Source organism: Ursus americanus, chromosome 13 (assembly GCF_024610735.1).
Source record: "Ursus americanus isolate L20-20 chromosome 13, mUrsAme1.1.p, whole genome shotgun sequence".
Classification (NCBI taxonomy): domain Eukaryota; kingdom Metazoa; phylum Chordata; class Mammalia; order Carnivora; family Ursidae; genus Ursus; species Ursus americanus.
This window is the reverse complement of record NC_142139.1, coordinates 44322744-44336294: the sequence shown is the minus strand read 5'-3', so window position 1 is coordinate 44336294 and position 13551 is coordinate 44322744. Positions and strand designations below refer to the sequence as shown.

The 13551-nt window shown below is 35.2% G+C and overlaps 1 pseudogene; it reads right to left on the bottom strand.

Moving 5' to 3' along the window:
• The window catches only part of LOC123793044 (large ribosomal subunit protein eL6 pseudogene), a 186271-nt pseudogene extending 173283 nt beyond the window's left edge, over positions 1–12988 (bottom strand).
• Positions 12989–13551: the final 563 nt, after the last annotated feature.

Here is a 13551-nt window from a genome sequence, read left to right as displayed (position 1 = left end):
ATAAGCAAAATGTCTTGTTGCAAAAGAAAAAGGAGAAATGGGATTTATAGGGAGTGGTGTTATTTGGCGCACTTCATTTCTGGCATTGCAGATTATATAATCTTTTCCCACCTAGACAAACATGCTTTATTATAATGCTATTTTGATTATTTATTTATTTAAGAGAGAGAGAGCACACACCCGAGTGGGGGGAGGGGCAGAAAGAGAGGGAGAGAGAGAATCTCAGACTCTGCACTGAGTGGGGAGCCCGACCCAGAGCTTATCTTACGACCCTGAGATCATGACATGAGCCAAAACCAAGAGTCAGATGCTCAACCAGCTGAGCCATCCAGGAGCCCCTGATTATTATTTAAATTAAGATACTCTAAACTTGGGAGTATTAAGAACATTTTGTCTTTACAGGGGAAATGGAATATGTATACTGAAGAAATGTGAAACTTACTATATTTCTAATTTAATGACACAAAAATAAAACTATAATCAGAAATTATCAGGGAAACTTAAGATATACTTAGGCTAAAGTATTTTGGCCTCAATTATCAAAAAAATCTGTATCTGTTCTTTATTACGCTATTTTTTTGAGACACAATCTTATTTTCATAACAGTGGTGAAATCTTAAAAACTATTTCTCTGGATGCTTCTTTTTTCTTTTTTATACTTTGTTTCTATTTTAGACCCTGAATGCTTTAATTGTCATCTCTTAGCAGTCGAGGGACTAAATTAAAGGAATTGTAGGTGAAAGAAGTGATAGTTTTTCCATGCTCTTGGATAGCCATCAAAGGAAGAGGGCTTTATTTTATTCCCTGTGATTTTCTTTAGGTTTGGGGAGCCAGCAAGTACCACCAGAGAACAAAACTTCCACTTCAAAATGAAGAAGAAAATAAAAGTGCTTCACTACCAAAAAATGGTCTCAAACTGAGGAAAGGTTTTGAAAGGATATTAATAGATCTCTGCACAAAAAAAACCCAGCTCTGAATGAACGAAAATGCTTTCATTCTACAGAACTGTTTGCAATGATAAGAATGCAATGTTTGTAGACAAATGTATGGCAAAATCATACTATTTTCTGTAGCTGTCACTCAAACAGTTGTATTAAGGAGAAAGAGTGCCTCAAGGAACTCATGAACCAGTAGTAAGTGAACACAAGCATAGCTGACTCCGGTTTTAAATTTTTTTTTTTTAAGATTTTATTTATTTATGTGACAGAGAGACAGCCAGCGAGAGAGGGAACACAGCAGGGGGAGTGGGAGAGGAAGAAGCAGGCTCTTAGTGGAGGAGCCCGATGTGGGACTCGATCCCGGAACGCCAGGATCACGTCCTGAGCCAAAGGCAGCTGCCCAACAACTGCGCCACCCAGGTGCCCCTGACTCCAGTTTTAGATACAGCTTTCTGTCTGGAAGGGCCCTTTTGCAAATGGGGAGTAAATAGAAGAATTCTTAGTTTCACACATGTGAAGCTCCTTCCCAGCCACTGCCATCCAGGCATTCTCATTGTAGTTACCAAGAATCAGATTTGACTGTTTTTAGTAATTAAGGACATTCATCTCGGGGCGCGTGGGTGGCATAGTAGTTAAGCATCTGCCTTAGGCTCCTGGCGTGATCCCAGCGTTCTGGGATCGAGCCCCGCATCAGGCTCCTCTGCTAGGAGCCTGCTTCTTCCTCTCCCACTCCCCCTGCTTGTGTTCCCTCTCTCGCTGGCTGTCTCTCTCTGTCAAATAAATAAATAAAATCTTAAAAAAAAAAAAAAAAAGGACATTCATCTCCTCAAGGATTTGGGTAGAATGATTAAGGATAATTGTTATTCTCCAAACTTTCTGTTTCTTCAGTCTGACTCAAAGCAAATATACAAGAGACAGTAATGGAGGTATACACAGCTCTTAAAAGGTCATCAAGTTGATACAAACATACCCATGCATAATTGAAGATATGAAGATATGAATTGTCATTTTTTAATGGTCACTGACATGAGGCCATGTTCATTTGTACTGTTGCATTATTTTCATTTTAAATATAAATGCCATTGAATATTTTCTTCTTAGGTGAATGGAATGAAATGAGTCCAATTTCTTACCTCATGCAGGTAATCTATAGAGTAGTTCGAGACACTCTGTCATTTTGAATAGTTCTACCCCACACCCTAAGGAAATCTAACGTCCTATTCAGCAGTGATTGTGAGGGACCTAACAAGTGGCAGGGTAGAGGAACTGCACAATCACAGTGTGGCAAAGCCAATCACAGTGGTCCCCGCCACAAATGACCAGGAAGACCATACCAGAGTTACACCATACCAGGTGGTGTGTCAACACTGGTCCTCTTGAGATATCTACAAGTTCCCAAAGGCTCACTTTTCAATAGTCGGCTCCAGTTTTCTGCTTTTGCACAATGACTGCTTTCTATACTCTTTAATGGCTTTTCGTGTGCTTCTGCCAAAGCTGTAGTGGTCAAATAACCAAAACAAAAAAATGAATTTATTAGGTGATTTTAGTTTACAGAATCTATAGATCTATGGGTAATCTTGAGATCCAAGAACCAAGAAAAAGAAGTAAAGTAACAGAAATCAGAGCTGCTGATTAATGGATGGCCCTGCTGCCATGTAACCATGAAGAAATGTTGAGCAGTCCCCGTGTCTATGCATTGCTTGCTGAGGTTTCAGTGTCCTGCGCTAGAGCTTTTTTTTTTTTAGCCAAACCTCAGTTCATTGGAACTTGCATTATTACACCAGAAAACCATTAGTTTAAAATTTCCTGCTGTTAAAAAATCCTCAATTTTTCCATCCCTTCCTCTATAATCTTCCCAACTTGTTAGATTCCTCTGCCTACCAGGAACTCCGTATATTTATTAAAAATTTTGAGCCTTATTCTAATTCTTTCCTTTAAGGCTTTTCATTTCTCACGTCATGGATTTTCTTATAATTTTCCTGAAAATAAATACATACATACATACTTAACACACATGAAGTCATTTTCATCCCTCAAGTGAACTTTCTTGTTTGCTAAATTGTGTTAGTTTTTCTCATCATAAAATTAAATGATCTTCCTAGTGATAGTGTAGGATTTTGGGACTGTGTGCGTCCTAAAAATACTTTCAGTGGGAAATGGTATAAAAAGAGTGGGGGGACATTGTTCAGTCAATTTTTCATAGTAATTGTCATTTATCCCTATATCCGTTTATAAAACTAATAGTAAACTTCTTTAAACTATTCTTGTCGAGGAGTTTGCAAACAACAAAAACATCTATATTTAAATATTTAAAATAATTTTTAGACTATTAACATGTAGAAAATTAAAAACACACAAGTTTGAGAACAATCAAAATTATAAATATTTAATATTAAATATTGCATTTCAATACTTTGTAATAGGAAAGCATTTATTAATTGCTTATCTGTATATGATATTAAGCTAGGAGAAACTTACACACTAGTGAACTAATGTGGTCTGGGCCCAATTAGTCTGTGAATGATTAACCCACTTGCTTTGAGCAGGGTGCTAATGAGGCCCAGATCCCAGGTTTGATCTCCCTGTGGGCTGGTGAGTTTGGCTCCTTGCCATTGCCGCATATTTCACTTCTAACTTTCATAAGGAACTCTTACACATAGGTCAGTGGTCATATGGACAAACAAGATACAGAGTATAGGTGCACATTTCTAAATTCATCAACTCAATTGGAAAAACAAAACATGCACTCTTCTGGGGGAGGTCAATAATCTTCATTCGGCAATAACACTTCCACTTCTAATAGTATTGCCATTGTTAAAAATGAACAAGCCCTGTTTATGTAGAATGTTTGATAGGGTATAAACATCACCTTCATGGATGCTGTAACATTTTATATAAACATTAAAAGTTACTTAAACTCTGTACATCTATCCATTTCATTTATACACTGATAGGGCACTGAAAGGTAGAAGATAATTTGAAATATATACTTCAATAAGGGATCTCTAAAACAGTTAATTACATAAAATTTAGCTATTACCTCACGGTTCAAATGATTTTTGTATATGAAGCTTAATCATATTTGTTTTGCTTCAGTTTCAATCTTTTTTTTTTTTTAGAGGTGTGGGTGGATGTGGAGGGAGGGGCAGAGGGAGAGAGAGAATATTAAGCAGGCTCCACTCCCAGAGCAGAGCCTGACTTGGGGCTTGATCTCACAACCCAAAGATCATGACCTGAGCCAAAATCAAGAGTCGTATGCTTAACCAGGCACCCTAGTTTTAATCTTTTTTGAAATTTTGTGTCAATGTCAAAAATTGTTCTGGTCGAACCTTCCTTAAGGCACAGCATTCTACAATTACTGGTTTTGTTCATTTTTAAACAATAAATCAATAAATGAATATGTCAATTAGAGTACAAGAAATATTTCAAAGGTTAAAATCTAGTTGTCTTGAAATTTCTATCTCTGTCAAATGATTTTTTGTTGCATATGTGTGAGCTATTCTCCTAAACTATCTATATTCTTGCCTATTTTGCCTGAGGAAATTGTATGGGTCTTTAATAATAGTATTATAAAGATTAGTATGTTATTGTTTAAAAAATATATTTTGGACATTAGGAGTTATATAACTTATGAGGAGCTCAAAAATAGGTATTTAGGCAAATAACTCAGGTTAAAATAAAATACGTTTTTAAAATTAAAATCATCCCCGGGGTTTTGAGGTATTATGCTAGTTTTTTTTTTTTTTTTTCTGAAGCCTGAAAAAATGGTTTATTTCCTCAATCTTTAATTTCTGTACCGGCTGTATTTTGATAACTAATGGGAGGCTATAAATTTTGTTATTAATTATGAATGCCTTATTAAGGCTATCTTTATATATAGTTATGGTCAATAAAAATTCATCTTCAAAAGATTTGTTAAGCTTGACTAAGGAACTAGTATTCAGTTCAATGAAAAGTTATTCAAATCTTTCCATGGACTAGACTATTTTTAATGATTTCTTTCTAGATGCAACTTTCATCAAAAAATAAATATCTTACTCCTAGAACAATTACATACTTTTAAAAGAAAACATAGTGACAATATGATTTAATTATAATAAAGAGAATGCTGGTGTGGGCTCTATGTAGAATCCAAGGTTTTTTTTTGTTTTGTTTTTAAGATTTTATTTATTTATTTATTTATTTATTTATTTATTTATTTGAGAAAGAGAGTGAGCAAGAGAGAGAGAGAAAGCACCAGCCAGGGTAGGGGCAGAGAAGCAGACTCCTCACTGAGCAGAAGCAGTCCCCAACATGGGATTCAATCCCAGGACCCTGGGATCATGACCTGAACGGAGGCAGATGCTTAATCGATTGAGCCACCCAGGTGCTCTAGGATCCTAATTTCTAAGCATTGCTGTTTTCTACATTTTTTATGTTTCTGTTGGTTATCAGGGGAAGTTCATGATATTGGGGATGCCATAGGGAGGTTTTTATAGTACAAAGACCCAATATGCACAATTCAGAAATAAGATACTAAAGAAGATAGATGTTATGGAAATGTATGTTATAGATGTTATGATGTTATGGAAATTAAAGGGTAATTCAACCATTTCTATGATTTCAACTATCATTTTTTTAAGAGAGTGGGAGGGAGGAGGGACAGAAGGAGAGGGAGAGAGAGAACCTTAAATAGGCTCCACACCCAGCCTGACACAGGGCTTGGCTTCTGTGGGCTCAATCTCACAACCCTGAGATCACGACCTGAGCTGAAATCAAGAGTTAGACACTTAACCGATTGAGCCCCACTCAGGCACCCCTCAACCATCATTTTAAAAACAGGGTTGGTTATAGTAACAGGAATAGGATTTAAACAAGGCCCTGGCCCCAGCGCTTACTAGGCAGCTCAAGTGGGCAACATCAAGTTTTATAAGAAAACGCAAATATCTAGCTTGCAGAACGAAGGCCTTTTGACGTGTCTTTTGAGATTCCAGAGTACTAATAAAGGCACCTTGCTCTCTTCTGTTTTTCACTTTGAGACTTTGCAGTAGTTTCTGGGCATATTTCTTGGAAGATTTTCATTTTCTTTTCTTTCTTGCTTTATTTTTTTGAAGACGTGTTTAAAAAGTTAGGGTGGCAACGAAACAACATTTGAGAATATTGGATTGGTTAATCATTTCCTTCTCTCTTACACATTGAAAATAAAAACTATGAAGATCACAGAGGGACTGGATTTCCTCTAGGAAGTCATAGTTTATTTAGAATGTGTCCCTTTGATCCCCCATGTATAGTCATCCTGTGTTCATTCTGAGTCCAACAGAACAATTCCAGCGGAAGCAGCATTTTCACAGTAATGAGCTCAAAAAGCAACACTGCAAGCCTAAGAGCAATTTATGTACTACATTTGCAGTTCTCAAGGAAGTTGAGGGTGAACATGTAACTTGCAAAAATATTTGTTGATATTTAATATCTATCACCAGGATTAAGTCACCAGCCACATGCAAAACCAAAAACAAACAAAAAAACTGCTGAAGAAACATCAGCACTCACTTCAAACTGTAGTAGTTACATTAATACCATGATGGGAAGTGAGACATCCGCATTTACCTATCACTCTGTAAAGCATGGCTTCATTTAAAACCATTGGCTGTTCTAAATTCCACTCATATTTTATTCCAAGTTTTTTATGCATTTGTAAAAAATGAAGGGATAGTGGCCAATGAATTGGCTTTGTTAGCAAAAGAAGATTTTTGAACATGTAAAAGATACCAATTTTGTATTATCATCGGATGCTTCCAATAAAGAAAAACAGTTATTTCCAATATTTGTTTGATGTTTTATTTTTTTTTTTAAGATTTTATTTATTTATTTGACAGAGATAGAGACAGCCAGCGAGAGAGGGAACACAAGCAGGGGGAGTGGGAGAGGAAGAAGCAGGCTCATAGTGGAGGAGCCTGATGTGGGGCTCGATCCTGTAACGCCGGGATCACGCCCTGAGCCGAAGGCAGGCGCTTAACCGCTGTGCCACCCAGGCGCCCCTGTTTGATGTTTTAATCCAAGCTACTAAATCAAATCTTTGAAAAATTGAACGGTATATTAAGTTGAGTGAGGGATTCAACATTGAAAGTTAAATTTTTATTTGCAGTGATAAGAATATTAATTTCCTGAGAGCACAGCATCATGACACAAGCATTACTGTTGCTGAATTAAGAAACATTGGAAGAGAAATGTACTTGGAACTGGTGGTGTTGCACACTAAGTTCATCATTTTGTCATATCAATACTCTATCAATCGAAATATAAGCAGGTTGTTAAAATTTGCAAACATTTCTATATATGCACACCAAATAAACTACAAACATTAGGTGATGAAGCTGTTATTAATACAAAAACACCTGTGTCATGGCAGGAGATGCCATCTGTCTTTGCTACTTATTATCGATTAAGTTTCAGAAGTGGTTTTGCCTTATAATTATTGAAAAGAAAGCTTTCAAAAAGAGAGATATTAGAATGTATTCCTTTAAAAAAAATAAGAAAAGAGATGAACAAATCAATCTAGAAAATTTTGAACAGTTTACAAGTTTGAAGTTTTATTATTGTGATTTGGAATACTTCAGATTGTGGGAAGAAGCTCTTAATGGATTTCCTGTATTTATCGGTTAAGTTTATAGTCTATACTGGTAAATAGAATGCATTTGAATAGGATTCTGATTTCCAGCATCTATATTTGCCAAAACATTCCAAAGAATAATAAACTTTAAAAACTTATTTTATAAATTTTGACTCGTAAAAATATTTGTTGAAGAAATATACTCAAAATGGAGACCAAAAATGATAGGACAAAGTATTTATACATTTTTAATAAAAAAATTAGAATTGAGAATCTTCTCCATTTAATATTTTTTCTTTTTCTTTTTTTAGTGTTCAGTAATTTATCAGTTTCATGTAACACTCAGTGCTTATCACGTCCCACACCTTCCTTAATGCCATCAACCAATTACCCCATCCCCCCACCTACCTTCTCCATTTAATATTATTTCCTCTGAGTTTATTGGATGTTTCAACATCTGTTGGGAGACTTTACTCAATTAACAATATTATGACTTGAATAGGCAGCACAGAGAATATAATCAATAATATTGTAATAAAAACTATTATGACCTGCAGAAGAAAGATCAATTGAAGGCAATTATTTTGAATTTTTAAAAAATAAAATAAAAGTTTGAAGAAGATTACATGAGTTTTATAAAAACATAAAAATAAATAAAGGATATTTTAAAAATATACTTCCAGATAAATATCAGTTCCATTGTATTAGACATTTGATTTATATACATAAGTAATTTATATATATAAATATACATAATATATATTATATATAATATACACATATATCAAGAATAATGTTTCTGTAATTCTGCTTATGGTATTTTTAAATTAATGCATAAATAAGCAATAAAAAAGCAATAAAAATGAAGCTATTTTTCAAATTATAATGCAGGAGTTTTATTTTTGAAAGAATCTTATCTTTGAAAATAGTTTATGAAAAGAACTATTTGAAGGTCCATGATAAAATATAACATGTCATCGATAATTAACTATTCAAAAAAATTGCATGATTTTAATGATTTTTTAAAGATTTTATTCATTTATTAGAGAGAGAGAGAGAGAGAGCGTGCGAGCATGAACGGGGGAGGGGCAGAGGGAGAGGGAGAAGTAGACCCCTTGCTGAGCAGGGATCCTGACTCAGGGCTAATCCCAGGACCAGAGATCATGACCTGAGCTGAAAGGAGCCACTTAACAGACTGAGCCACCCAGGCGCCACTGATTTTAATTATTTTGACACACTCTTTCTCATTCAAAAATGTCCTGACTTGGATGATACATTATATAATCACAATATTCTTAGTCATCACTTCCTCCATCAGGTCTAAATTAAGACCCAAGGTACCTGATGAAATATTTGAGACAGTATTTTCTCACAAAGTGTAATAATCAAACTTTGAGCACTGCACAATTTTAGAGAAGGAAGAACTGGGTAGACTATCCCAGACGAAGCAAACTTAATAAAAAGAGAGCAAAAATTTAGGATTAGCCTAAAAAATATTGTCAAAAGGTGAAGGAGCATATGTATAAAACTAAGAAAGAAGCAGTCACGAAGAAAGGCCAACAATAAATACAGTTTCTGAGAAATACTGCAGATGAAATACAAATTTAGTGGATGGATTGAAGAATAGTCTGCATAGAGCACAAAATAAATTAAAGCATTAGACTACTGGGTTAATATCTTTCAGAGACCATTGGGAAGCAACAAAGAGAAATATTAGAGGAAAGTAAAAAAAAAATTATGGGTGATAAAATAAAACAGAAGTGTCGTGATGTCTAAATTAAGAGACCCCACACAAAAGTAATGGTGGCAGGAAAGAGGGGTGCCTAGGTGGTTCAGTCGCTTAAGCGTCTGCCTTGGGCTCACTCAGGTCATGGTCTCAGGGTCCTGGGATGGAGCCAGCCAGAGGGGTGCCTGCTTTTCCCTCTCCCTCTGCCCCTCCCCCTGCTCATGCTCTTTCTCTCTCTTCTCTCTCAAATAAATACAAAAAAATCTTTAAAAAAAAAGTGGCAGGAAATAAAATATTTCAGGAAATAAAGTCATGGAACATTGACTCAGAGTGTCTCTGAGTTAAAGAAAAGTGAATTCAGATTGAAAGGCTTTCGATGTTATACAAAATAAATTTTAAAATTTCTACATATAGACGCATTCTATTAAAACTAAAAATTTAAAAGATAAGTCTTCCTGAAAGAAGAAGCCAACCATCCATAAAGAAACAAGGTACAGATTTACTTCAATTTTTTCATTAGCAATAGTTGAGTAAGTAGGAGAATAAGTAATATTTCACAGGGCTGAAGGAAAAGAAACTCAAGTCAAGATATTTTTTTAATCCCATGCAACTGCCATTTGAAAGTGAAGACAAAAAAAGAATTTAAGCATACAGAGTCTCAGAAATTTTAAACTCATATACAGACTCTCTTGGAAAATAATCTTGGATGAGGTAGTCCAGTAAGAAAACTAAGTCCAGAATTCGTCAAGATAAATGGATAGGCAAGATATGCCAGGTGTCTGGTTTCCAACACTATTCTATCTTAAAATACATCAAATGCAATGTCGTTTCATGACTAAAAGCTGACTAACACATACGTCAAAAAACAAAAGCAAAATCCAAAACAATAGATCCGAAAGATATAAAGATGAAAAAATGAAAAATGTATTTTCATAATATGAAAAAATATTAATCTGCAATGCTATTTCAAAATTATTAAGCAAAGCTTTATAGAATTTGGGTGAAGGAAATGATCTGTACAGTCAAAAATATTTCTTTCAAAAAATGATAGAGTGAGTAAAAGCAAAGCAAAAATATTTAAAAGTTAATCACCAAGGATGGCTGTAAAGAAGGCTTATGATCTGTATAATAAAAAACTATCAAATGTAATTTGTGTAAAGAGAAATTTATGAAACACTTTAGACTTGAATGAAAACAAACCAACTACATGTCAAAATTTGACAGATACAATCAAAACAGTGTTTACAGGGAAATTTACAACTGTAAATACATGTATTAAAGTAAGAGCAAGGGACACAAACAACTGAGTGATCCTATTGGAATAAAATAGAAGAAAATTAAAAAAAATAAAGATAGACATAAGTGAATAAATATATTAAAAACACACAAATAAATTAAAAATAAACTACCTTAGAGCTTAAAAACGTGACATTGACAAGAAATAGGGTAGAGAGAGGAAAACTAAATTATTTATAATTACAATGTGAACTTAATCTTGTTTCTACTTGCTGCTTTCTCTAATATGTATTCATGTAGAAATATATATGCCAAATATATCTTCATAAGTATGTATACATGTATAATTCCAAAGACATAGCAGAGATTAAAGCAAAAATAATATACAAAATTGATTAGTTACACAGTTGAAAAAAGCATAAGTAGATACATTTCAAAAAGAATATAAAATGAAAATTGACATAAGAAAAAATAGGGGCGCCTGGGTGGCACAGCGGTTAAGCGTCTGCCTTCGGCTCAGGGCGTGATCCCGGCGTTACGGGATTGAGCCCCACGTCAGGCTCTTCCACTATGAGCCTGCTTCTTCCTCTTCCACTCACCCTGCTTGTGTTCCCTCTCTCGCTGGCTGTCTCTATCTCTGTCAAATAAATAAATAAAATCTTTAAAAAAAAAAAAAAAAAGAAAAAAGAGAACACCAAAAGCCATTAATGCAATTAAAATAGGAATAGAAAGTTGGAATATGCAATTATTAAGCTTGAGTTAATAAATACAGAGAATGATTTTGGTATAATTTTTATTTTCATTTGTTTATTTCTATATTTCTTAGTTGCAGAAAACAGAAATTGACCCTGGCATTTAAAAGTACTAGTTATATTTAAAAGTACTGGTTATATTAAGCTTCCTTTCACAGATCAATGGAATTTATTACTTTTGGTGAAGAGTGGGCCAATCAAAAAGGGTAACAGCTCAGTTTTTTCCCCATTCACAGGTCATTGCAACACACTTGTTTTTATTAGTTGTGGCCCACTGTGCTGATTCACCCTTACCCTATGGTTAACTATGACCATTTCTAAATTTGTCCTAAAATATTTGCACAAAGGCAAATTTGTCCCACCTGGTAGTTGTGGTCTTTGTTTTTCTTCCACGTGATTTACTTTGTGCTTATTTCTTCTGAACTTAACCCTATTAGTACTTGTTCCATCTCTAACACGTACTCATGGAGAAATGTTGGCCCAAGCCATGATCACTCTTATAGTTTACCCACAGCAATGTGAGGTCAAATAGCTCTTTAAATATAACCCAATTATTTACCAACCCAATTATAGTTTCTATACTACTTAATTGTTCTGTTCAATGCAATTTACAGACTACAGTAAAGTATATGAAATTCTCTTTCCAACATTGAACACTAAATACATAAGGAATGTGGCAGTGTTGTGAACCCTCTCTATTTTTTCCCCTGGAGTTTGTCCCCATATTATTAACTTGGAATTCTTATCTTTATACATTTTTTTGAGAATGATTATAAAAGAGTATCTCCAGAATTTTTCTGTTCTAATGCCCATATGTCCTTTTCTTTTCTTCTTTTTTCTTTTCTCTTTTCTTTGCTTTTTTTTTTTAGACCATGTTTTTTGTTTTTAATGGATCTGTTATTTAGAGCACCAACTTGTGAAGGATAAACTCCATTTATGAGAGAACACACAGAGCAGAGGTAACCCTGAAGCTGAGAAACAGCTTTGATTATGGGAAGAATTTTCTAGTCCACAGCTTTCTGATTAACTTTGCGCTGCTCTGTAATCTCCTATTTCTCTCTCCCTGTGACAAAGATCTCACCTTCCTGGAGTCTGGGTCTTGAAATAAGCATCAGTGAGATGTTTTGGGATTTTCACATTGCCGATATCGATTTTGGTGCAAGTGGCAATCACAGATTTCTGGTGCGTTTTACACAGAGGGTCTCAACTGAGGGCCAGAGATCCAGTTACAAGCAGCAAGCCACTGTTCAGTTGCTTCAGGAAAACCATCCTCTTGCCTCTTTTGAGGCCAGTGAAGATGAGCAAGATGTTGCCAGGAGTGATGCTAGCTCATGGTTTCCTCACATGCTGACGGACAGGTTTTTCGCTGTGGCTCAACAGCTTCCAAGTACGCCTTCAGTAGGGTAATAGCCAGGCATTTTGCAAAGTTTAACTATTGGGTACCACATTCTTGTAACCAACAATTGGTTTCCTGACAGTAGCCAAGAACCTGCTCCTTTTGCTTTTCAACCCTGGTTTTAGCTGCTGAATATTTCCTCTTATACATGGCCTTTCTGGAATACAGAGCCGGTTAGGAATTTCTGCCACTTCCTCTGACTAGGACAGCCTTTCAGCTGCCATGAGGTTTCCCCCTCTTCTGCGTTTTAGCCTTGAGGTGACCCTTCTCAATCTCGCCACCAGCATCTGCTTTCTTGGCTTCAGGCTGCTTCTCGCTAATATCTGGCATCTCAGCTTTTTCACCCACCATCTTGCAAGATGGAAAAGAGCTTGAGCCATGTTTTTTAACTGGTCAACACTATAGGAGACTCTGCAAGATCTGGACTAGGGACAATTGGAGAGAGTAAAAGGCTGAATGGGAGAGCCCTGGCTCCAAAGACCAACCTCATCTTTGCAGGTTGGTCTATATGTACTCTACCAGCATCTTATTAGTAAACCACTCCCAAACTCCAAAATACATGGATTTAATTTGATTTAATTTAATTTGAGTCTCTCTACACAGAAGTACTTCCCAGTGAAACTGGACACTCCATGGGCAAACGTGAGGTAAGTACACTTGTCATTAGATCAATCAACACCAGCTCTTACAGATAGCTTAGTTGCCTAAAAATAAATTAATTAATTAAATTTGAATATAGGATACCTTCATCTTTCTGTATATTTACATTCTGTTTAGAATGTCAAGCATGAATGTGAATTCCAAAGGAAATGCTGTTGTATTTTTATTTTATTTTATCTATTTATTTTTTTTTTTGTAGAGAAGCAAAAGCTGCTTTTCCCATTCCTACTGTAAGCTGCTTTGAACATCATTTC